Below are 23175 nucleotides of genomic sequence, written 5' to 3' on the forward strand. Positions count from 1 at the left end.
CACACAGCTGGTCACAATGTTTTTTCTCTTAAGCGCTGGAATGCATTAAATTGAATCACATGTCCTCATTCTTTGAGTTATATACAATGAATGCTCTTGAAACCTATCTTGATTTCCTTGATATCATTGCATAGGAATCTAATTGTCATGCTCCTGGACAGTGTGTGAAAAACGATGTTCCAGTGGAGCAAGTTGGACTGTAATGAGGTGAACATGTGCTGCCCAGATAGACCTTTTCAATTTCATCCATTAACCAGTCAATAGGAGTGTGCAGTACGTGCTGTGCAACAGAGCAGAACATGTACTCGGAATGTGAATCGGCTGTGATAGTAGCCGATTACTGTATCTCACTGCGATGAGTTGCTGAGGCCCGAGAGATGTGGAAATAGTACAGCCCACTGACATGCATTCTCCTGCCTGAAAAAAGGAGATTTACTCTTCTGCAATTCCATTCCAAAATCAAATTTACCACGGCCGGTTCAATCCGTTGCAAGCAAATCATTTTATAATCAGAGCACGAAAATCTTAGATTCTTCTGAGCTTTCCTCTTCATATTCTAAAGCCAGTGCATGGGGAAAATGAACAAGTCTTTATTTATTCTACTTGATAACTACTTTTCCAAAATAACTCTATCCTAGCACTATCCTCCTCATGCAGCACCAACAGCTTCTGCCAACGCACAGTCTCAAAAAGTTCAACAAGCCTTTTCCATTGTTGGAATGTTGCATTTTGGTTTCAGTCCCTCTGCAGACGTCCTTCTGTTGACACAGTGCGGAGCCCTTTGATTCCTGAGATTCCAGCATGAAAAATACGCTCATATTTTTCCACTCGAGCTCTCTTATATTGGTATGCATATACTATAAACACACCACTGTTGTTTTTGGACGGCAGGCGAAGGAAGGAAAGAATAGAGCTGTGCTGCCAAATAAACACACCAAAATTATTTACGCGATGGGTCACGGGGTGTCTCTGTTGTTGTCATATGTAGGAAAGAATATCAACACAAAAATAAAGCTTGCATCCTGAGATTGGGTTTACTTGTCACACTTGGAAGCCTGACACAACGGGCTCTGACTTTAAAACTTGCTACTTCATATAGGTTACTTGATGCCTCGGTTTTGACTCCGAAGTACCATATTTCCAGGGTAGAAGTTGCTACTTTTTGTATTTAAAGTTAGAAAAGGGGACTGCAGAGCTAATTTATCTAATCAGATCCAATATAGCAAGTAAAAATGTGAGTTGTGAACCACTTTGAAATGTGAATCACTGTGTGAAAGTAATGCATATTGACTTCTCACTTAGCTGGGAACCCACTGGAAGTATTTTTACGTTTTCAAAAATAATATTGCAGCTTGCATAAAGTATCCAAACCATCACATTAGGTTACCTGTAAGTCAAAATTAGTACTACATTTTAGTAGTATAATTTTTGGAAAGCAAGTTATAGTCTGGGAAATACAGTTGGATGCCTCGATCAGACTTACCTTGAAAAAAAGTTCTGGTTTGTTGCTAAATTTAAAGGGCCCATGTTACGCTAAATCGACTTTTCTGTGCTTTAAACATCATAAAAGTGCTATTTAGGCTTCATACACATGCCCAAAGTGTTTTTTTTCATTGATTCCCTCAATCGTTAGTTAGAGGGTGATTTGCTCCTTTCTTACTGCAGGGTGAGCCCAAACACCTCGCTCCAATTCGATGACGCGTTCCCACTTTGATGACAAATTTGACGCGGTACTGAGCTGGAGAAGCCACGCCTCCAGGAAGCTCTCTGCCGTGATTGACAAGTAAACAGACACGCCCGCGAAGGTGAGCATTTCAGCGTCCTTCATGCAGTGCTATGTATGTATTTTCTACAGTCTTTGTATGTACTGGCGAACGCCCCGCCCCCACGCTCTGTCTCGTGTTTATAAAGCAGCATGAATTTGACTATGGAGTGGGTGGAAGGAGGGCGGGCCATTCTCTGGCCCTACATCACTGTGCTGGGAGGAGGAAGTCAGTGTCCCGTCTTAAGACACGCCCACTCATGAATATGCATAAGTAAGCCGCAAATCAGCCTGTTTGTGTAGAGTTACTCAGAAAGTGACTTTTCAGAAAACAGGCGAGTTTGGGAAAAAAAAAACCCTCAAATAGTATGATTTTGGGGTTTCATAGAACAAATGAAGATGGGTGAAAAATAGCATGATATGGGTAAATTTTAAAGAAATACTTTGAAGCTGGCAGTATTTTTTCACCTTCCTTTAAACAACGACTAATAAGCCATACCTGACAGAAAAAAAATAAAAATACAGTAGGCGACTTTAGCTTTTTCACAGAAAAAAAGCAAACCATGTCGTGCCTCCTGAGGGCTTTTGTAATTCCGCTTCGTAGTCGTTTTTCTGCCACACTCCCATTGATTTTCTTTCAGACTTGTTGTGTTGTGCATAGCCAGAAAGGTGATATTGGAATTTTTTTGGACTTGCTGATAGGCTCCCCCTCCCTTTTCCCGCTACTCTCTCCCCACCACTGTTTATTTTTCTCTCTCTCTCTGCTAGCTGTCAGCATTGGCATAGTGCCACACAGACACTTGCCGCTCAGTTGATGACGGACGAAGCGGCAGTCAGGCAAAAAGGAGAAAGGGAGAAAGAGTGAAAACATGGAGAACGAGGGAAAGAGGTAGTACAATTAGGTAAAACAGAAGAGGAATGTAAAACAAGAAAACTGAAGGGAGAGACAGAGTTGGCCCCTCTCACTGTGTCAAAAGGGACACGGTTCTGGCCACGACCAATAATCAAAGCCAGATGGTCTGTGGAGGGGTGTGGACCAAGAGGGAGATTGAAAAACAAGATAGCCGTGAACATTTTCAGAGTCAGGTTACAGTGTAATTCCAACATTTCCATTCAACGCTTTGTGTATAGTCAATACACTAAAGTAACAGCTTCCAACACGGCGCTGCAGCTGAGAATGCTACAACTCATTTTCAGTGATTGCATCACAGATAGGCCACATCTGTGTGGCATTCAAGTCATGTTGGCTTTTCCCCCCTTACTAACATTCCTCATCCCATTACTAAACTGCTGACACACTGAGATTACCTTGACCAAAACATGGCAGTCTATCCTAATGCACACAAATTGCAGCAGTCATTTCTGTGTTTGAAACAGCCCTTTGTCATCTGCAAATATGAAGGCTCCACATTCACAATCTAAGGAACCTGAAATGAGAAGAATGTTGCTGGAGCAGGACCAAAAGAGAGAAACCATCAATATAGAAACAGGATGTGGGAGATGCTCCAATGAATTCAGATTTTTCAATATTTTCAATTCTTTCTCCCTTCGTTTTAGCCCTTCACTCCTTCTTCCTCTTCCTCAGTTTTTGCCAGAAATATCTTGGAAAATACAAATGGGTGACTTTGACCAGTCAAGCTGTACACAACACATGTGGCATTATCATCAAAATGTGAAGTGTTACACATGAGTTCTGGACTATAAATGAGCCGGTGAATGCGTATAATCAGTTGGGCAGGCTCAGTAAACTTGGCAGGCGCTTTAAATTGGCCCAACAAAGACACAAACACACACAAGCAAACAAACAAATGAGCTTGTAACAAAGCCTCACAACCCCCACTATGTCCACCCCCCATCTGCACGATTCCTCTTTAACGTCATTGTTTGCAGCCCTCTGTTTCTTTGTCCCTTCTTCTCTTCCCCCATCTGCTGTTTGCGGACACAGCTTCTCAGAGCTAATTCACTTCCTTGGACACCATCTGCTGTGTGACTTTCTACAGTAAGCTGAGCCTCACTGGCTGTCCCAGGGAGAGACGAACCGATGCTGTCACCTGTTCAGCACGCTGCCTTCTGCCGCCCGGCATCAATTTACTCTGAACATTGTCTGTATCAGTGGAGTGGGTGTGACAAAAAGGTCTTTTTTTCCGAGCTCTGTGCTTATCAGATTTTTTGGCCCTTGATAAGTATCTCATGTCACACTGTCCAGGAAAAGACTCTGGCGTGTGTCTGTTCTGCTGGTTGGATAAGCTTATAATACTTTTCATGATCAGGGTCACAGGATAAAAAAACTAAATGCAATCAGTTTTAAATCAGGACCAAATGAAAGCTAGTTCCTGGCCTTGCTTCACACCTGCATGTGACTTCTAAGATCCGTGTTTAGGTCTAAAAGTCTGCTCTTTAAGGTGCAGGGATGACACTTCCCTGAGACCAATGAAGCTCAATTTCCCGCTGATGGTTGTGTTCCGATTGCCATTGAGCATTTCAAGACTCCCCATGTATACGTCACCCGTGACGCAACAAACAACTGTGGGAAAACAGTAGGTACAAGGACAATGTGATAAGGAAGCACCATTTGTAAACATGGAAGAGGTTTAAATCTCATCAGCCTTTTGCATTTGCTTGTTTGGACTAGTCACGATGCATTATGGAAACATAGAAACCAGTGCATTACTTTAGTTCTATAGTGTCCATCTCTGGCCTCAGGAACATTTCTGGCCTTGCAGAACTGACCTACAACACCCCTGCTTTAGGTTTTAATCTTGTCAATGTTTACAGGATCTTGCATTCATGACTTTGACACTGACTATATACAGTATGAGCATTATTCAGGACCAAAGACAAAGAATGACAGTGGCCTCCTTCGAGGTAATACACCCTGCCACGAAATTAAAATGTTAAGGAATGTTTTGAGTTCCAAAATGTTCATAAAGTTGACCTGGCTCTCAAATGCTCAAGCTCACAAACCAATCAGCAATTTTCATGAAGGCCTTTACTGGATAAACATTACAGCAAACCTTGAGGTGTTTTCAAGTGCAGGCTGCTGTGGATCAGGGCTGTTTGCTTAGCTGAAGTCGGTCAATTTGGGTGAATTTTTTGTTTTGCATTTCTGGGTTGTAAATAGGGCTAGATATTAAAAACAAGCATTTACTTTTAACATATTGACTGATGTATATGGTATGGGGTATAAGACACACACTGACTTAGAAGAGCTTAAGTAAAACCAAAGCTATTCTCTGAAAATATAAATATATATCAGGTTCCTAATCAGCTAATTTAATTACCAGTGATACCATTATTAGGAATGTCAGCCTCTCAGAGGTGAACTCCGATTATAATAACAGAACAGTGCCATTCAATTATTGAGCTCAGCAGGTAATTTTCTCATAGCATCAAGGGAAGACTTTTCTTTTCAAAATGTCAGTGGATCAAAAGCTTGAAAAAAATCCTCCAAGGTGCTTTTCATGGCTAAGAAAGACATACACTGTGGGAGAACCTCTGATCAGAGATACATATATCAATGAAAAATCTGCACGGTTAGAAGTTTAGCCTCAAAATTATGAATAGGTATATACATTAATATGCTTTGAAAGTATACCTCATGATCTGTAAAGCAATACCAACTCTGGGCTTATTCTAATGGATGTGCTCTAGAGTGTGTGTGTGGAAACAAACGGCCTGTCGAGGCTCAGTTTCCTCCCCCATTTCCAGCCGGATTCATTTCTTTTTCCCCTTTTTGTGCCTTTTCGACCTTCTCATTCCCCTCCCATTTGGCAGAGTTGGATTTCTCCAACGCTGCACGAGTTCTGCCATCTGTAGCTTGTGCTTTGACCCTTTTCCGTAACTCAGGAAGTGAAGGATCTCCAGTCATATTGGGGTCTTGGGAGAAAGAACTCAGTTTGGAGCCCTAGCAGCCCATTGAAGTGACAGCTGGGGGGTGAAAAAGCAAACTGTTGTTCCACCGAGGGGATCAACATTGTAAAAACCAGACAATGTGACCCCGATTTAGTGCACAGAAAAATATATGAGTGGCAAATGCTGCTGCACAAAGTAGCAACTGGAATCCTGCAGCTGTTGCCACTGGGGAGTAAAGGAGGCTTGTGAGCTGGTGAGCGTGACCCAGTGCAGCGTCCCTGCTGATAGCAAGGGCAGACTGTCTGCAGAGTATCAGAGAAAACCTCTTCTTCTTCTTCCCCTCCCTCCAGCTGTCTTTGAGTAGCTGATAGCAACCCTTCGTTCCCTCCTTTTCACATTGAAATTGTCACTGGTTTTTACATTTTTATCTTCTCTTGCTGCTTTCTCGTTTGGCTGGAATACTTAAAAAAGTTTGAGGGTCTGACGTTGTAGGAATATTGACAGTTTAAAGCTCTCACTTTCCAGCTTTCTTCTTTTATCACAGTTATATCATCATCAAGTAGTTACAGCAAATTTGCTGTATTACTGAATTTCCACAATCCCGATATAAAAAGAGCAACTGGATCTGTAGTCTTTACTTTCGCCATTTTTTTCCATCCAATGCTCTCCGTTTTGGCACACATGCTGTGGGTTTGCAAAGAATCGTGGAAAATGTGTGGCTGTCCTTCTGCGGTTGCTCACGACTCATTTACACAGTAATTTCAAATACCAAGGAAAAGAACAGACAAGTGTGCAAATGTAAAAAATGTATCATGCTGTAGCAGTAACTCTCTCTATCCATGCACTCCTCCTATCTCACTTTGCTCAGTGCCAGCTCTCATTTTGTCCAATCAATTGTTATGGAGAATCCATCTACAACTGATGCTTCACTCATTCACACTGCTCTATGTCAGGAATAACAGCTCTGGCCCATCAATGGGCTGCTTCTTATGTGATTAATGCATTGACTGATCTGACAGACATCGGGGCCAAGTGTGTCTGTGTGCCGGCGTGGATGTGATGCTCTTTGGGGTTGTGGGTAAGGGATTGGCAGGGTGGGTGTGGTGTGTTGAGTTAGGTGTCAGGGGAGAGCTAAAGCAGAGAGATGGTCTGCATCTGTCAGCCTGGCCCTCGCTAAAGTGGTCATCACTCAGGATTGATTAGCCAGGAGCCCATTAGCCCCGTGGCTTTTTCTCTCATTCCACTTCTTCTGGGTTTTTTTTTTTTTTCACGCTATCTTTTCCCCCTCTAACCATCAATCTTTCACTCTTTCACCATTTCCACTTTAGGAGTTTCTGTATCCTTTCCTCTGCTTCCTGCCCTCTACTGGGCCTTCTTTTGTCCTGATGTTTTTAAACTCCCCATTTCATCTTCAGCACATTATCAGTAAAACCCCTCTTCACTCATATAGATATCACGCATGCATTTTTTAAACCAGCATCATCAAGATTATTTCACAAAATGCTACAAACAGCAAAAGTAACATCCAGTTCGACTATTCAGCTGCCATGGCAACAGCTTGCTGTGGGGTGAGTAGCCATTACTCTGCTCATCCATTTAGGTCACTGTTCTAAGTCCTGCAGGGATGTTGGTTTAATGCTGGTCAGTTTAGACTGGAAAACACACATTAGATCTGATTGAGGGAGGCAGTGGTGCATGGATAGCAGTGACACTCTGTGTCTAAACTCTCAGCTGCAAAATTAGACCACACCACATGCTTCTAGTGATAGCAGAAGAGAAACTGTATGCTTGACTGAGGTTTTTAATGACAGTTTTTTTTATTTAATGTGAATTCAATTATAAAATATAGACTATAAACTTAATAATAATATACTTAACCCTAATACTCATTCTTAGTTACACACAATTACTGCAGTGTGCTATTCACATACCTCTAACTGGTTTTATGAGGTAAAAGGCATCTGAATGTAGCATAGACTTACCCATTGTATTGCAATGTAGTAAGGTGGCTGACAGTGGCATCCAAATGCTGCACCTAACTGCATTTTTAAAGTATTTTCTCCTTTCCTGGAAAGTGCAACGTCAAAATCTATCTACCGTAATGTTCCCGTTCTTCTTGAGAATAATGTCATAACGTCTAAGGGACTGGATGACATGTACCTAGGTGCTAAAATGCATTGAAATGCTATCCCTTCAAACAGTTATAATGGACTTGAAATACTTAGGAGTAATATTGACATGACAATACAAATATATGCGAATGATGATTGGCTGAAATCTCCATAATGACGATTGAGGCTAAAAGTGGCCATAAATGACTCCAATTACATTTTTTGTTATGCAAGCTTAGACAGATCAGTGAAAGTGCATTCACGGAATGGCTTGCGTATCAATGTAAATGCAGAAAACTCGAAACAGAAGAGCAAATAAAGAAATGATTCATTTACTTGTGGCTGCAGTGTTGCATTGATTAACTCCCTATTCTCCGCAAGATATTCATTGTTTACCAAGTGGTAAATGTGGTAAAATTGTCAATCATAACCGATCATTCAATTAAGTCTAAGTTGTGCCCTTATTTTGGTGTCATGCGGTTTAGAAAAAAGGTGATTAAATTGATTTTTTTCTACAATGATTTTCCAATTCAGACGATGCATTTTTTCAAGAATCGGACAGATTTTGGATGAAAAATATGTCACAACCCACAGCTGCAGACCCTCACTATACAACTGTATGTCATCATTGTTCAACGTACTATAGCAGAAACTCAAGATGCTACGTCAGGACAGTCGATTTAACAACTTTTGTTAAAGGGGAAATAAGACCACTGCCATACCAGTATTATTAGGTGGAAGTACGCTTTTCTCTGATGGTCTGATTGGAAGCCTGGTCAGAATATACACTGTGTGATTTATATAAACAGAGTGACAGGGCGAGGAGAGCCCCTGACTGTGGCCCCTGATAAGCCAGCTAGTGTTGATGGAGTCCTTACCAGTCTGTTGTCTGCTTCTCCTCGAGTGCCGACAGCTGCCCTCTCCTACAGAAGAGGCTTGTCAAACTTTGCCCTACGATGAACACGGGACGACAAGTCTGCAGCGCAGACCACCACTGTAGTGTAAAAGCATGGCAGGTGACCCTACATGAAGAAGAAGTCACACACGGAATCACAGTAATAATGAAGTGAAAATGTTTAAGGGACTCCACATCCCACAATGCAATGCACAAAACCGTTTTGACAAGTGTGTTTACAATGTAGATCAAAACAAACATTCAAGCATCAATTTTCAACTTTACATTCTTTTTTTTTTCCAAGCAAATGATCTTTCAGTTATTGATCGATGAGGTCTACACTATGGGGCGGATTCACGAAAGGTTTAAGGGTATTAAGACGTGTGGAAATGTCACTCCTGACGCTAATAAGGAAATCTGGACTGCGCGTCTTCTGTGCGTCACAATGAGCCCACAATCCATTTAGCACATTTCCCTCTGATGAATATGTAAAGTAGGCGGATCTCACAAGAGGAGCAAAAAAATGGGAGGGGGAAATGCACATAAATAAATGCAGTGAGCGCAATGCAATTCATCAAACCAGGAACTATTTGCGGTGACTGTTTTATGCGCCAAAAATAGCACGACCCACATTCAGGTGCAAACTGACACACAGATTATCACTGCACTGAATAAACACAGCAGAGATGGAAAAAAATGCTCCAGTTAACCTTTCAAGTATAAGAAAATGATTTTAATGAAACAATAGTTGGATTCTGTGCGCAGAGATCCATGGATGTTGCTCCGGAGTCGGATGCACCGTTCCATGGAGCTCCTGTGTCTTTCTCTACATGTTTTGACCATAAAACTCTCGTGTCGCGTTGATGTCAGGCCAGAATCAAATGAGCTGCTGCGCAATTTATGCAACGATGGTACAATGTCCACAAATGGGATTGTGCGTGACAAGCACTGCTTTGGAGCTCAGACCTGCTGGATGACGCTCAGTAGATCAACTTCAAATGATGCTGAACGACTGATTGACAGACTCTGTTTCTGCATTAACTCAGATCAATGGCATCAACAGATCAATAGGACGGTTTCTGTCCAAATCTATACGAATTAAGAGCAAAGTTACAGGATCTAACAGAGCATCCACATTAAAGTGGGGGGGAGATTTTGTTTTTTTTTTTTACATTTTTATTTGTTTATTTTGTTTTCTACATTATTAAATGTTTGTGCAGCAGACATGAAAGTCCATCAGCCTCCAATTGAACTTCTTCAAATGTCATTTTGTGCTTCTATGCACTCACCTCTCCATGTTGAAAAAATGTTCATTTAAATAGAATGATCTCAACCACGTCTATTCGCGCACCTATTAGTGCCACAATGTTAGTGAATTCCCCACCGCAGGTGAGGAAACAGCGCCACCAAAGGATTTAGGGACGCACCTGGTTTACCACCTTTTATTTCAGATCTTAGTGAATCCGCCCCTTTGACTTTATCTGACTAATTTGATTTTACATGAGCGGCATTGCAGTTCTGAGTATATAAGGATATAAGTCGCAAGTTACCATTTTTTGATAGAATGGACAGGTTCTGGGACTTCTACGATTAATTTAACTATCCACTTGTGTATTACACTAACTACTTAGACCACCTTTCTGAAACTGTGAGCTACTTTGTAGGTACTGAATAATCTGGAGGGCTACAAGTTAGAAAATCACTTTTTAAATACTAACATGTATTGTAACATGTAACAATTATGCCATATTTTACAAAAATCCACCTTGCGTTTTCAAAAATGTATTTTATATATAACTTACATCTGACCATACACTACATCTGCAACACTTAAAAACATTTGTCACAATGTTTCAGTGAAAATTAACACTTAAAGATGGTATATTAATACTATACTACTTTATCACCTGCAGCAGTATTTAACTTTATTAAGTACAAACTGCATTTCTCGTATGTATATATTTGTGAGTTTGAATCCTGGAAAGTAAATTAGATTTTAGATGGAGCCAGAGCTCCTGAGGGCACCTCAGATGGTCCATGAGGGCTACCTGGCATCGTGTTGGTGACCCCTGACTTAGACCTTACGCTGTGGATTCTGTGTCGGGGTGATTCAGGGTTAGTTCAGTGTGAAAGACCATTGGCACCATTCTTGCCTTAGCAGTTCTGTGTTCCAGTACGACAACGGAGTCACTTTTACAAGCTCTTCTTTCATTGGTTGTTGGTGAAAGAGAGCGACAGAAAATCAATGTATCCACAGCATTACCCAGTGTACTCATTTCCTCGAAGTATGGCCGTGTTTAATCACAGACATAAAAGCAAGGACACGCATACTGAACAGCCTCACAGCACTTCAAATCAGTTTAGGGAGACAGATTAGGACACTAACATGTGTTTCTGAAGCTACAAGGTTTCCCAGTAGGACTCTTCAGAGGAAAATAAAGTGTTACTTCACCTTCACTGCTAACTATGCTCACTGCTCCTTTAGAGCTTTGAGACAGCAGTGTATCATAAGCTTTGTCCCTGTTCCAGCTCTAGCTTCATTTGCCTCCGCTTGTCTTTTTAAAGAGGCCCGTGCTAGTTTATTCAGTACATTTTACTTGCACTTAAAGAGAAATAAATGGGAGTTCATATATTTTCTAAGAAAGGGGGCAGATAGACATGGGACGACTTTGTGAACTGTTTGTACTGTCAACTTCCTTACAAACTTTATAACCAATAGATTATCATAGAATAGATAGAAAACATGTCAATTGGAACAAAGTTAAAGGAAATGACCAAATGTGACCAAAAAGGACCATGTTTGTTCACGGTTTAAGTTAAGATAATAAATGAATGTTAAATCGTCTACATGTTCATTAGTGGCTTTACATTGAGCAAGTTTTGCAACAAAGCAAATTTCTTAATTATATTTGTAGTTGTTTTTATCGCTCTATTTTTTTTTTTTTTTTATCATCTTTGAAACTTGGGGATAACCAGGTAGAAGGATGTGGCCTTGCCTTTCTGAACACGTGAACTCCATGGTACCAAACATGCCTAAGTTCTCTTCCCCAAGCAGACGGGGCACTCATTATCAAAGTTCATGTGAGCATTGAGAATAATGACTAATTGGAACATTATTACAGGAAAGGACAAAGCATAATTGCATGTTCTTGTTGTTGTTTTGTGTGTTTTTAGATTAATTTAGTGAATTCTTATGTCATTTGGGTATTTTTGTTATTGTATTTTGTTCCACACGGTATTAAACCGAGGATCGCATGTCGCACGCACTGCCACTGAATAAAACACTAACAGTCAGTGTGTGTGTTCACATCACCTCAGTGTATTTTCTTAGCGATGGACAGGTAAGCTCTACGGAGTGTCTCCCCCTTTTTGCTGCGTTAGCTGGAATAGACTACAAGACTGATCAGGACAAGTGCTTATAAAAGATGGATTGATCGATACATGGATTTAAATGAATGAAATGAAATGTGTGCTTTGTTTTATGGACCTGAGCTCAATTCTCTTCGTCTTGGCTTTAGTTGAATTTATTGTCATGTCTAAAAAATTACAATCAGTGGATAAAAAAAAATTATGTTTTTCAATCAATGTTTCACTTTTCTTTGATGAAGCTCAGTTTCTTAATGTGGTGACACTATTTTATGTCTAAACATGCAAAAACAGAGTAAAAGTCCTTGTCCCTACTGTGTCAGAGGATTGTGTTATTGTGCGACCACATACATGCTATCTTCCATGTGATGTGAGTCTAGTTAAAGATATCCGGTTACTGCGAGGCCTTAGATAAATGTGGTGATGCGAGACCCACAGACGGAGAGTGGGTAACATTAGAGGGACCCCTGGGGATATGATGGCATGGAAGGGGCCTCAGACTCCTTCACCCACTCACTCACTCACTCACAGCCCGCTCCATATATTTCCTTTACTTCACCACCCTATGATGAGAGATGCTCAAACCAGCCACTGGAGCACAAAGCCATTACAAAGCTACAGCACAAAGCAGGCACAGGAGGCTGTTGCATATCTAACATGCATGCAGTCTAATGATCAAACCCCATGAGGTGCCAATACATCACGTCTGTACAGTATTCATTGAAAGGATAGACGCACATCAGCCCTTTTCCAGATGCTGATACATCAAAGTGTTCACACTGCACAGGCCCAATCATCCATCCCAGGGCTTTGTCTTTGAGATTATATTAGAATTTATTCTGAGAAATTGATATAGAATCTCTTATCTGGTCTCAGCTGTTTTCCAATGAAACATTACATTTCTGGTCAAGGGACATTCTTTATTGCACTCTTAGGGCATGCTCACTCTAGCAATCCATGCCATGCTGTGTCTAAGCAAGACTGCCTCGTCTCTCTTTGTTCATCCACTGGTCTGGACTCACATCACCCTCAGCCCAACACAATTCTATTTAATAAATGTGTTGTCACGTTTATATACAATCCTAACACCGACTTGATCCCTTCAGATCCTTTCAAAGCATGCGCGAAAGGAGTCTCCATCCGGTCAACCTATTTTACGGCAGTTTTTAACATTGCATTTATTTTGGTTTATTTGGTATATTTATTTCGAACGAACAAAAAAAATTTATGAAAATCATTGAACAAATCTTAACAGAAATCTCTCGGAAATAAAAAAGTCAATTTCAGGTTGAAAAAGGTTGAAACTCTATTTAAAAAGAATTAGTTTGTGCATTATAAACCTGTTAAGATTTCCCAGATTACTGAAATGTACGTTTTGAGTGCATTCCGATTCATTTAAATTTTTGATTAGCAATGTTGTGTAGTGTGTTTTGATCCGTTTTTGCATATATTGTCTTGCGGTGTTTTTTTTCTTTTTGTCTTTTTTTTTTTTTTTTTTTTTTAAATTAACAATTAAAAAACACCCCAAACAGTCACATATATTTACATGTGTACTATTAAAATATTTAACAAATGTCATATGGTCAGTTTACATTAAAATACTACGCCCCAGGAGCTCTGTCGTAAGGATTGTAAGTGAAGGAAGTGATGTGGTCTAGTAAGTAACTAAGTAAGTAAGTGAGTAATATTTATTTATATAGCACTTTTCACAGACAGAAAAGTCACAAACTGCTTTCCGTATCAGTTCATTCACACTCACATTCACACACCAGTGGGACTGAGCTGCCATGCAAGGCGGTCGTGGACCACTGGGAGCATCTTAGGCTTCAGTGTCTTGCCCAACGACACTTTGACACATAGACCCCTCTACCACCTGAGCCACGCACATAGAGGATCTGAAAGAATCAGGCCCGTGAAAGGATCGGACACTGACAATGACACAGGCATAGAGCGATGCCATCATTAGATCTAGCCAACCTCTTCTCGCCGTGCTCAAGCATGGCACAGTGGATCCAGACTTTGGGTGTCGCACGTGCCGATAGGCCTGGCCTGGATTGTGTACACCCTAAAAGCAATCAATAGCCCTAAAAAGCATCGGCCCATGCCTTTACAAGTAAAAAGTAGCCCCCCCCCCCCACCACGTTTATTGATGGTAATAAATCTTGCCACAGTTCCCTTGCATACAGTAAACATTTAATGTATAAACTTAAAAAGGAAGAGACCAAATCTTAATTACTTAACTTAATTTATTTCCCACAAATGCATCTGTATAAAATAAAAGGTTTGTCAAAATGTACAATTATTTTGAAAATGAAATAACACAAATATATTCAACTCAAAATAAATAAAAGAATCTCAGGCTCTAAGTAGACTTACATTTATGAACTCTAAAACTGAGAAAAGAACCAACATTCAATGCTGTTTTGTTTAATCTGGTTGGTCGGCTATGATGTGATGCATTTTATTGTTGTCTGGTCATTTCATTTTTTTGTAGTTTCACAATGTCTGTTGATCATTTTAAAACAAAAAATATAAAATTTACTCAGTAACGGTTGGGTGTAGAAATGTAACAAATTTGAAAACATACACAAGTACAAGTGAAATGACTGATTCAGAAATATACTCAAAAAAGTGCAAGTACCATAAAAGCAACTCAGTTACAGTAATGTGAGTACTTCCCCTCTGCTACCCAAGAGCTAGAACTGTCAAAAACATGAAATATTCTGCTCCTTTTGTTCAGGATGAGAGGATGTTGCAATGGCACAAACACAGAAAAAGCATGAATAGATGTTCCTCTAGCAACATAAGGCTTGACAAATATTTTCAAGAGATGAAAGACTTTAGTTTTTAAACAATCAGTTGACATTTCCTTCCCTTCTTTTCCGCAGCCAGTGTCAGTCTCACCATGAACCACGTCACACCACAAATCCTCCCAGCATAAGAATCCAGACAAACGTCTGCCTCGCTGACATCTAATGTGCAAAAATGGAAGCCATGTCCCCATTCTTCACAAACAGTGCATGATCTCAATTACAGATACAATGGCTGTAACTGGCTTAAAGTGTGAATCAGGGTTTGACCATGCATGGTAAACAAGGTGAGTGTGTATGAGCTTTGACTCACAGATGTAATTAGTCACATGTTTGGCTGTTGTTGGACACATCACAGTCTGTATTTCCTTAACGGCTACTAAGAAATTGTTGCATTTTTAGTTTTATTTTTGACTCAATCTTATTTTATCATCTTTTTAATCATTTTATTAAATTAATTCTCTGTGCATTAGTCTCTAAACCTTTTATCATTTTTAACTTTTGTCAATCACATATTTACATTCCTGTGAAGCTCTTACATTTGTAAATAAGATGCTATATAAATAAAGTTTGATTGATTGATTGAAGAGAAGCAGATCAGTATGTGTACATTTAGGGCTGTGGTTCTTATACATTTTGGCTCAAGTACCTTATTTCTCTTATGTCTGAATCCAAGTACCCCATTTGTCCGACTACAACATTTTGCTTAGAAAACTGTATAAAAACAACTATAGAGCATAATGATGGAACGAACAAGTGATAACACACGTTAAAGAAACTCATTTTGCAAATAAGCTGAAAGAAACAGTATTTAGAGCGGTGGTTCTCAACCTTTTTTTTGGATCGTGGCCCCATTTTGATATCAAGAAATTCTGGCGACTAAAAAAACATTTTTTTTCTAGAATTAGCCTTTGATCATGTTTTAACGCAGTTTTTTTTTTTTTTTTTTTTTTTTTTTTTTTTTTTTTTTTTTTTAATCGCATTTCGTTATTTAGGATTGTGTTCTTTAATTAAAAAAAAAAAAGAGTAATTTAAAAATTGAAAAAATCGATAAAATTTTTGGTGACCCCAGATGACCAACACATGGGGTCCCGACCCCAATTTTGAAAAACACTGATTTAGTGGCTCCTGAATAGATTTATTTCTATAGTTTTTATTGTTTCTGTTCATATGACGTCTTTTACTCTCTCAAGAACCCCCTGTAGTGCCATCACGTACCCCCATTTGAGAACCACTGATTTGTATCTCTACTGAAATAGTTTCCTCAGGAGCTGTGTGTTCACATCATAGGAAGCCATACGGACTAAATGGTTTGAAACCTATATTTTTTCTCATCTTGTTGTTAATAATAATGTTGTAATTATATTCACATATGCTAAGCTTTAAAGCATTAGTATTTCCTGCTTCTTTCAAATTTAAGGCAAATTCTATGAATAATGATGGCTGTCATTGGAAAAAAAAACAAAAAACATTATGCTTCCAACTAATACACATCAGAAATGAAAGGAGGGTATGGGATTTGATGCAGTGTAAGCCCATTCAATGAGATTACATCCCAAAAAAAAAAAGAAGTCATCGGATGTGATTGCAATGACATGCATGAGATGGGACTCATTTTTCCAGCCTTCATCCTGCTGTTAGTGCGACGCACAAAATCCACTGTTGCACAGTGGCACAAAATACAGAGACAGTATTCTCATAAAAGAATGAAGTGTTTCTTTGGATAGAGTCGCTCTGCTTAAAGAAGAAAACATAAGCTTGTCATCGTCCTTTTTTTGCCTCATTAAATCTGCAGCCGTGCCCTACTTTCCTCTTCCTCCTGCATCGGGCTTCGTCGCTACGATGCTATAGTGAGCAGATTTGGTTGGGGGTAGAGAGTGGGGGTCCTTTCATTAAATATCTACACGCCGTGAGTCGATCTGCCGTGTAATTTAACACATTATTTTATTTATTTGACAGGGACAATGCAGACAGACACAGTTACAGCAAAAAGATGCAACTGATGCGATGCATACAGAGTGTATGGCTAATGCTAATTCTCAACTCCTGTCCCTGGTTGAGCTTTTCTCTAGATACAAAACGTATAAAAGCACAATCTTAAACACATATTAACTTATTTACAACAGTGATCCAGCATTTACACATTCCCACATTCAGCTCACACAGATACACACACTAACTCATCACGTCGCACTCGCACTATTAAAAACATTATTTACAGGTGGGTACAAATTTGATTTGTTTTAAGCCACAACTTGAGCCTGGAGGTGAACAATTTAAACTCTGTTATGCATTTGAGATGGGTAGGCAGTGAGTTCCACAGTTTAGCCTGTTTGATGGAAAAAGCACATCAAACATTTTTCCAAAAAAATAGAATATCATGGAAAAGTTGTTTAATTTCCATAGTTCCATTTGAAAAGTTAAACTTTCATAGATTATAGATTCAAGGGCCCACAATTTAAATGATTTCAAGTATTTATTTGTTTATTTTTACATAATTTGAGCTTCCAGCTCATAAAACCCACGAAAATGTGTCTTTCATTCGGGAATCAAGGTCTAAGGGTTTGGTGGAAGACTGGTGAGGAACAGAACCCAAGCTGCTTGAGGTCCAGTGTGAAATATCCACAGTCAGTCATGATTTGGGGTGCAATGTTCTGTTCTGTTCCTCACCCAACACTTTACTTTCATCAAAAAAGAGGATCTTAGACCACAGGTCAACAGTCCAGTCCTTCTTCTCCTCCTTTTTTCTGCAAAAACTGAGATGTAAAAGGTGATTTCTTCACAGTATTCTAATTAATGATAAATACTTGAAATGGTTTAAATTGTGGGCCCTGAATCTATAATCTATGAAAGTTTAACTTTTTGAATGAAACTATGGAAATTAAACAACTTTTTCATGATATTCTAATTTTTTGGAAAGGGTCCTGTATATGTAGTGAGTTCATTTTGTCAAAATCACATAAACGATCTTAACTTAACGCATTGTAATTTAACCTGTCTACCTGCACTGCTTCTGTCTCATGAGCTGCAATAAATGAATGTGATAAGGTTTAATAAAACCCACTGCGCTGTTTGTGTGATTCATTTTATATTTCATTATTTTTCAGTGCCAAAGACAATATTGGGATATAATCCAGTCTGTCGTCTTCTGCTTTGTCTGGGTCGTAAGTGGATATTTACTGTAATAACAATTTATTTTCAAAAATGACAGCAATGGCTTTGAAATAATAAAACAGGAAAGAATGAAAAGAATAATAAATCCCAGATTATCTCTGTATTCAAATCAAATTGGGAAAAAAAGGAGTGATGCAGGACATCGAGAAAAAACAATGTTGAAAAAGCTACATTTAAGTCTGGAATTTATGTATTTCTCTCATCCATGATCTTAATTTAAGATTATAGGGATGGAGAAAGATTATTTAACGTGTTAAAACAAGAATGGGCCCTGGAATCAACTAGATGCTAATCTGGCTATTACAATAAGCAGAAGATGTGGATGTTTTAACTCACTAGTGCATAAAGACTTTACTGTAAAGGTCATTCCTGATTTGATTAATTTAATACTGCTGAATTTATAGAATCAAACGTAATAAGATGTACCGTATATGAGGAGTGCATTGTTCATATCCAGTGGAATTAAACCGCTGTTGACAAGATTATAACGACGATCAATGGCGTCCAATGAAATTAAGTTGGGGGGAAAATGTGCTGAGATCATTGAGCCTACAGTCATTTACAGTGATGGATGATGTAGTAGTAGGCTACATCACAGCAAGCGTCTCTCACTCAGCCTCTGTTTTCCAGTAGATAAGCAGATCCTTTCATCAGCTTGAAAATGAGCTCTTCAGTAAGCACAGACAATGAGTTTGGTTCCATCAAAAAGAAACGTGCAGGAATCTACAGGATCAAAGCATCAAGTCAAACTGTGGGAAAGTGGCACTCGAACAAACGTTTTTATTCATTAGATACAAAGGAGTGCCTATACTGTATATATTAAGTACATGTAGAAAGCATGTACTTTGAAAAAGGTTTACAACCCATCTTTTTGCCAGACTTTTCTGAGTTTCATCTCTACTGGTAATTGAAAAAAAAAACACAGTAAAGGGAAATATCTAACTGATAGATGCATCTATAAAACAAAAGGTCTGAGAGCCAACTTAAAATTTATATAAATATACAACCAAAGAGCCCAATAAAGCAAATAAGTGAATGCATAAATGCAGAATCAACAGAATTCTTCCATCGCTAGTTTACCCCTTACGGGCACTGAATTCCCAATATTCTCCTGCAGAGGAGAGAGGAAAAGTGATAAAACTCTTTTATTGCACCATTACAGTATCTACCCCAACTCTAAAGACGCTGGTGTTCTATTTGAAACACTCCATGCTGCACAACAAGTTTCAGGAAAAGCAAAGGTGCATAACTTGTTTTGATTAAACCTAAAGGCTAACGGAGCAACAGCGGAAGTGCTAACAGGACTTGAGCAACTCATAAAAACGGATTTGATTTATAGAGCTATAGTGTTTTCATTACCACTGAAGTAGTCCCAAAGCGCCTCACAATATTGGCTCATTCACACGACAATGGGACAGAGATGCCATGCAAGGGCCAGGCACTCGTCAACTATTGCCTTCAGTGTCTTGCCCAAGGACTCTTCGACACAGAGGCACAGCCCTGGCATCGATCCCTCAACCAATCAGATGACCCCTCTAAACCAGTCGCTCATATCAAAATAAATTCAGAATGAGAAGTCCGGTACCTACTTATCCTGTACAGCAGTGGCTCAAGCACCCCCTTTCTTTACCTTTTCAATGCAAGTACCCCTCTTTGTCTGACCAACACATTTTACTCAGAATTCTGTAATAAAGCATAATGATGGAATCAATGACTGATAACATTTTTTTTAAGAATCTTATTTTGTAAATAAGTGGAATGAAACAGTATTTATCGCCTCCTGAAAATATTCATTTCTATAGTTTTTTATAATTTCAGGTCATCTCCCACCGGGTGTGGAACCAAGACTGACTCTTGTATTTTCATGTAATCAAGATAATTTCTATTATCATATTGTGTGTTTTTTGTGTCATTTTGTTGTTGTTTTGCTGTTCTTTTTGTTATTCAGTATATTTTTCAAGTATTTTGTGTGTGTTTTTGTGTCATTTTTGTGTGTTGTTGGTACGAGTTAGATTATTCTCTCTCAGTGTGTGTCTTTGGTATCATTTGGTTGTGTGGTCGTTTTGTAAGTGTCTTTGTTATTTTTGTGTATTTTGTAGTGATCTTGTGTATTTTTCTCCAATTTTGTGTGTCTTTGTTGTCGTTTTTGTGTGTTGTTGGGATTATTTGAATAATTCTCTCTCATTTTGTGGGTTTTTGATGTCATTTTGTTGTTTGTCTCTTCTTTTTTGTTATTCAGTATATTTTTCTCGCAGTTTGTGTGTGTTTTTGTTGTCTTTTTGTGAGTTGCTGGCAATATTTAGTATGATTATCATTTTTAACTAAAGATGAACTTCATAAACACATTCTTAATGCGTTCATTTGTTCATTTTCCTCTCTCTCTCAAGTACCCCTGCCATCGCATACCCCCATTTGAGAAACACTACTGTACAGGCCCACAGGGAATGCTGGAGCCTATCCCAGCTGACAATGGGTGACAAAGCTGAGGGGCCCTAGTCAATCTCGAACCAGGTGCAATGCTTACCAGTGCACCACACACACATGTGGTGGTTATGGGTTAGATCTGTGGTTCCCAACCTTTATTGTCCTGTGTACCCCCTTTGCATTTTAGTCAAATCCTGCTTAGTTCCTCTTCATCTCACAAGTACCCACTTCATATTTGTTATGTGCAGTTTTGGTCTGCGGGCTCGTCTCAAGTGGACTCTGAAGTGGGCCGGACTAAAGAAATTCTGTTCTGGCCCAATGTGCCTTAATTTGAACATTTCATTGGTGTAAAACATTGAGTTCCGGCAATTATCCTTGCGCTTAATTGGATGCAAGCCTTGCATTTAATACCCTTGATTTCAAATGGCAAATTTGCCATTTTAGCATTTTGGTTTTCAAATGGATTGATAAACTTTTCCATGTACCCCCTGTAATGTTCTATTGCAGTAGTTCTCAAACCGTTTTTTTGGCTGAAGTACCCCCTTTCACTTATTTCTGAATCCAAGTACCCCCTTTGTTCGACTACAACATTTTGTTCAGAATACAATGAAAAAACAACTATAGGGCATAATGATGGAATGAGTGAGTGGTAACACACATTTAAAAAATCTCATTTTGTGGAATGAAACAGTATTTAGTGCCTCTTGAATAGATTTATTTCTGTAATTTCTATCATTTATGGTCTTCTCTCACCTGGTGTGGGACCAAGACTGACCTTTGTCATTTCAGTTCATGTTCTAATCAAGATCATTGTCATCATTATTATTATCATTTATGATTATTATTTTTCACTGAAAATAAACAGTCGCACCTTATAATACAGCCTGTGTTTTACAGGGTAACTCCCGCTGTCTTATGGGGTAACTCCCACTGTCTTACGGGGTAACTCCCACTGTTTTACGAGGTAACTCCCACTGTCTTATGGGGTAACTCTCACAGTCTTACGGGGTAACTCCCACTGTTTTACGAGGTAACTCCCACTGTCTTATGGGGTAACTCTCACAGTCTTACGGGGTAACTCCCACTGTTTTACGAGGTAACTCCCGCTGTCTTATGGGGTAACTACCACTGTCTTGTGGGGTAACTGTCTTACAGGGTAACTCTCGCTGTCTTACGGGGTAACTCCCCATGTCTTACGGGGTAACTGTCTTACCGGGTAACTCCCCCTGTCTTGTGGGGTAACTGTCTTACAGGGTAACTCCCCATGTCTTACGGGGTAACTGTCTTACGCGGTAACTCCCCCTGTCTTGTGGGGTAACTGTCTTAGAGGGTAACTCCCGCTGTCTTACAGGGTTACTCCCCATGTCTTACGGGGTAACTCCCCCTGTCTTGTGGGGTAACTGTCTTACAGGGTAACCCCTCCTGTCTTGTGGGGTAACTGTCTTACAGGTTAACTCCCCCTGTCTTGTGGGGTAACTGTCTTACAAGGTAACTCCCACTGTCTTACAGGGTAACTCCCCATGTCTTACGGGGTAACTGTCTTACAGGGTAACTCCCCATGTCTTACGTGGTAACTGTCTTATGGGGTAACTCCCCCTGCCTTGCGGGGTAACTGTCTTACAGGGTCACTCCCACTGCCTTACGGGTAACTCCCGAGCACTTTATAATACAGCCTGTGTCTTACAGGGTAACTCCCCGTAGTTACCCTGTAAGACAGCAAGAGTTGCCCTGTAAGACATGGGCTGTATTATAAAGTGCTACCCCCCCTGTAGTGCCATTGCGTACTCTCATTTGCGAAACACTGTGCTATTGTATGTGTATCCCTGGTGTTTTCTTTACCTGAGCTGAATTTTTGGTTTCTCTTTCCTCAAGTAAAATCTATCATTCTTAGAATAATCATTTCCCTCTGGTTCTGATAAAACTTTAAAGCATGATTTTATTATTTACCCATACATTTGCTATAATGTTTTGGAGAAAAGTGTAAATATATATTTCTAAGTGCAGCATTAGTGACAACGTCAAAACTTTCAATGAATTAAACTTAAGAATTAGCATTTTTATGTACTGTATTAGACAACTCTTTATTTCCAAAACACTGGCAGTGGTTCTGCATAATATTAACATGAGAATGACTTGTTCGAGATATCAGTATTCAGTTAGTGTATAGTGAAACCCTTGCACACCTCAGGTACAGCAGTGACACACAGCACTAGTTTCAGAGCTGTAACCATCTACTTGATATTTACATATATAGCCTGCGGTCTTTTTGCTGTCAGAGGAACTTCCCCACCAACCCTGAGTGGTAAAAAGCTGAGTCAAATTCATGTCGCTGAGCAGACAAAGCAGAGTAGACAAACAGACTCCTCCCCCCAGCATTCAAACCACACTATCAACAGGAAAACCAGCCTGTGCCAGCTAAAGGCCACCAGCGGTTGTGTCATTGCGCCCACGTGTAAGTGAATCACAGACACAACTGCGCTCTCTGATGGGATTTCATGCTCTTTCATTTACGCCACTGAGCAATCAGATGCTTTTACGGTAATATACAGTGACTAACAGTGACTGTGGCCTCCTCTTAAACCCTGTCACTCCTTGCATGTGGTGCTTCCCCTACGGCTGACAGGAATGATTGCTCTTGTGCAATGCAGGGGGAAAATAAATAAATTACAAGCTAATATGTTGTCCATAAGTCCCTTTAGTTTCCATTGAAGAGAACATTTTCTCAAACATTTATAAATGTTTATATTACAGTAAATGCAGACAGACTTGTGTCTGCCCATT

General features: G+C 39.6%; 2 long non-coding RNA genes across 2 annotated transcripts in view; both read left to right on the forward strand.

Moving 5' to 3' along the window:
- The window catches only part of LOC114456041 (uncharacterized), a 57277-nt gene extending 42160 nt beyond the window's left edge, over positions 1-15117 (forward strand). The window contains exon 4 of the long non-coding RNA XR_003672778.1: positions 14875-15117. This is a non-coding gene — a long non-coding RNA (uncharacterized LOC114456041). The remainder of the gene's footprint in view (positions 1-14874) is intronic.
- LOC114456042 (uncharacterized) overlaps positions 1-17543 on the forward strand; it is a 332361-nt gene extending 314818 nt beyond the window's left edge. Inside the window, exons 3-4 of the long non-coding RNA XR_003672779.1 lie at positions 16869-17452; positions 17510-17543. This is a non-coding gene — a long non-coding RNA (uncharacterized LOC114456042). The remainder of the gene's footprint in view (positions 1-16868; positions 17453-17509) is intronic.
- The last annotated feature ends 5632 nt before the right edge of the window (positions 17544-23175 follow it).

Source organism: Gouania willdenowi, chromosome 22, assembly GCF_900634775.1.
Source record: "Gouania willdenowi chromosome 22, fGouWil2.1, whole genome shotgun sequence".
In the NCBI taxonomy this organism is placed as follows: Eukaryota; Metazoa; Chordata; class Actinopteri; order Blenniiformes; family Gobiesocidae; genus Gouania; species Gouania willdenowi.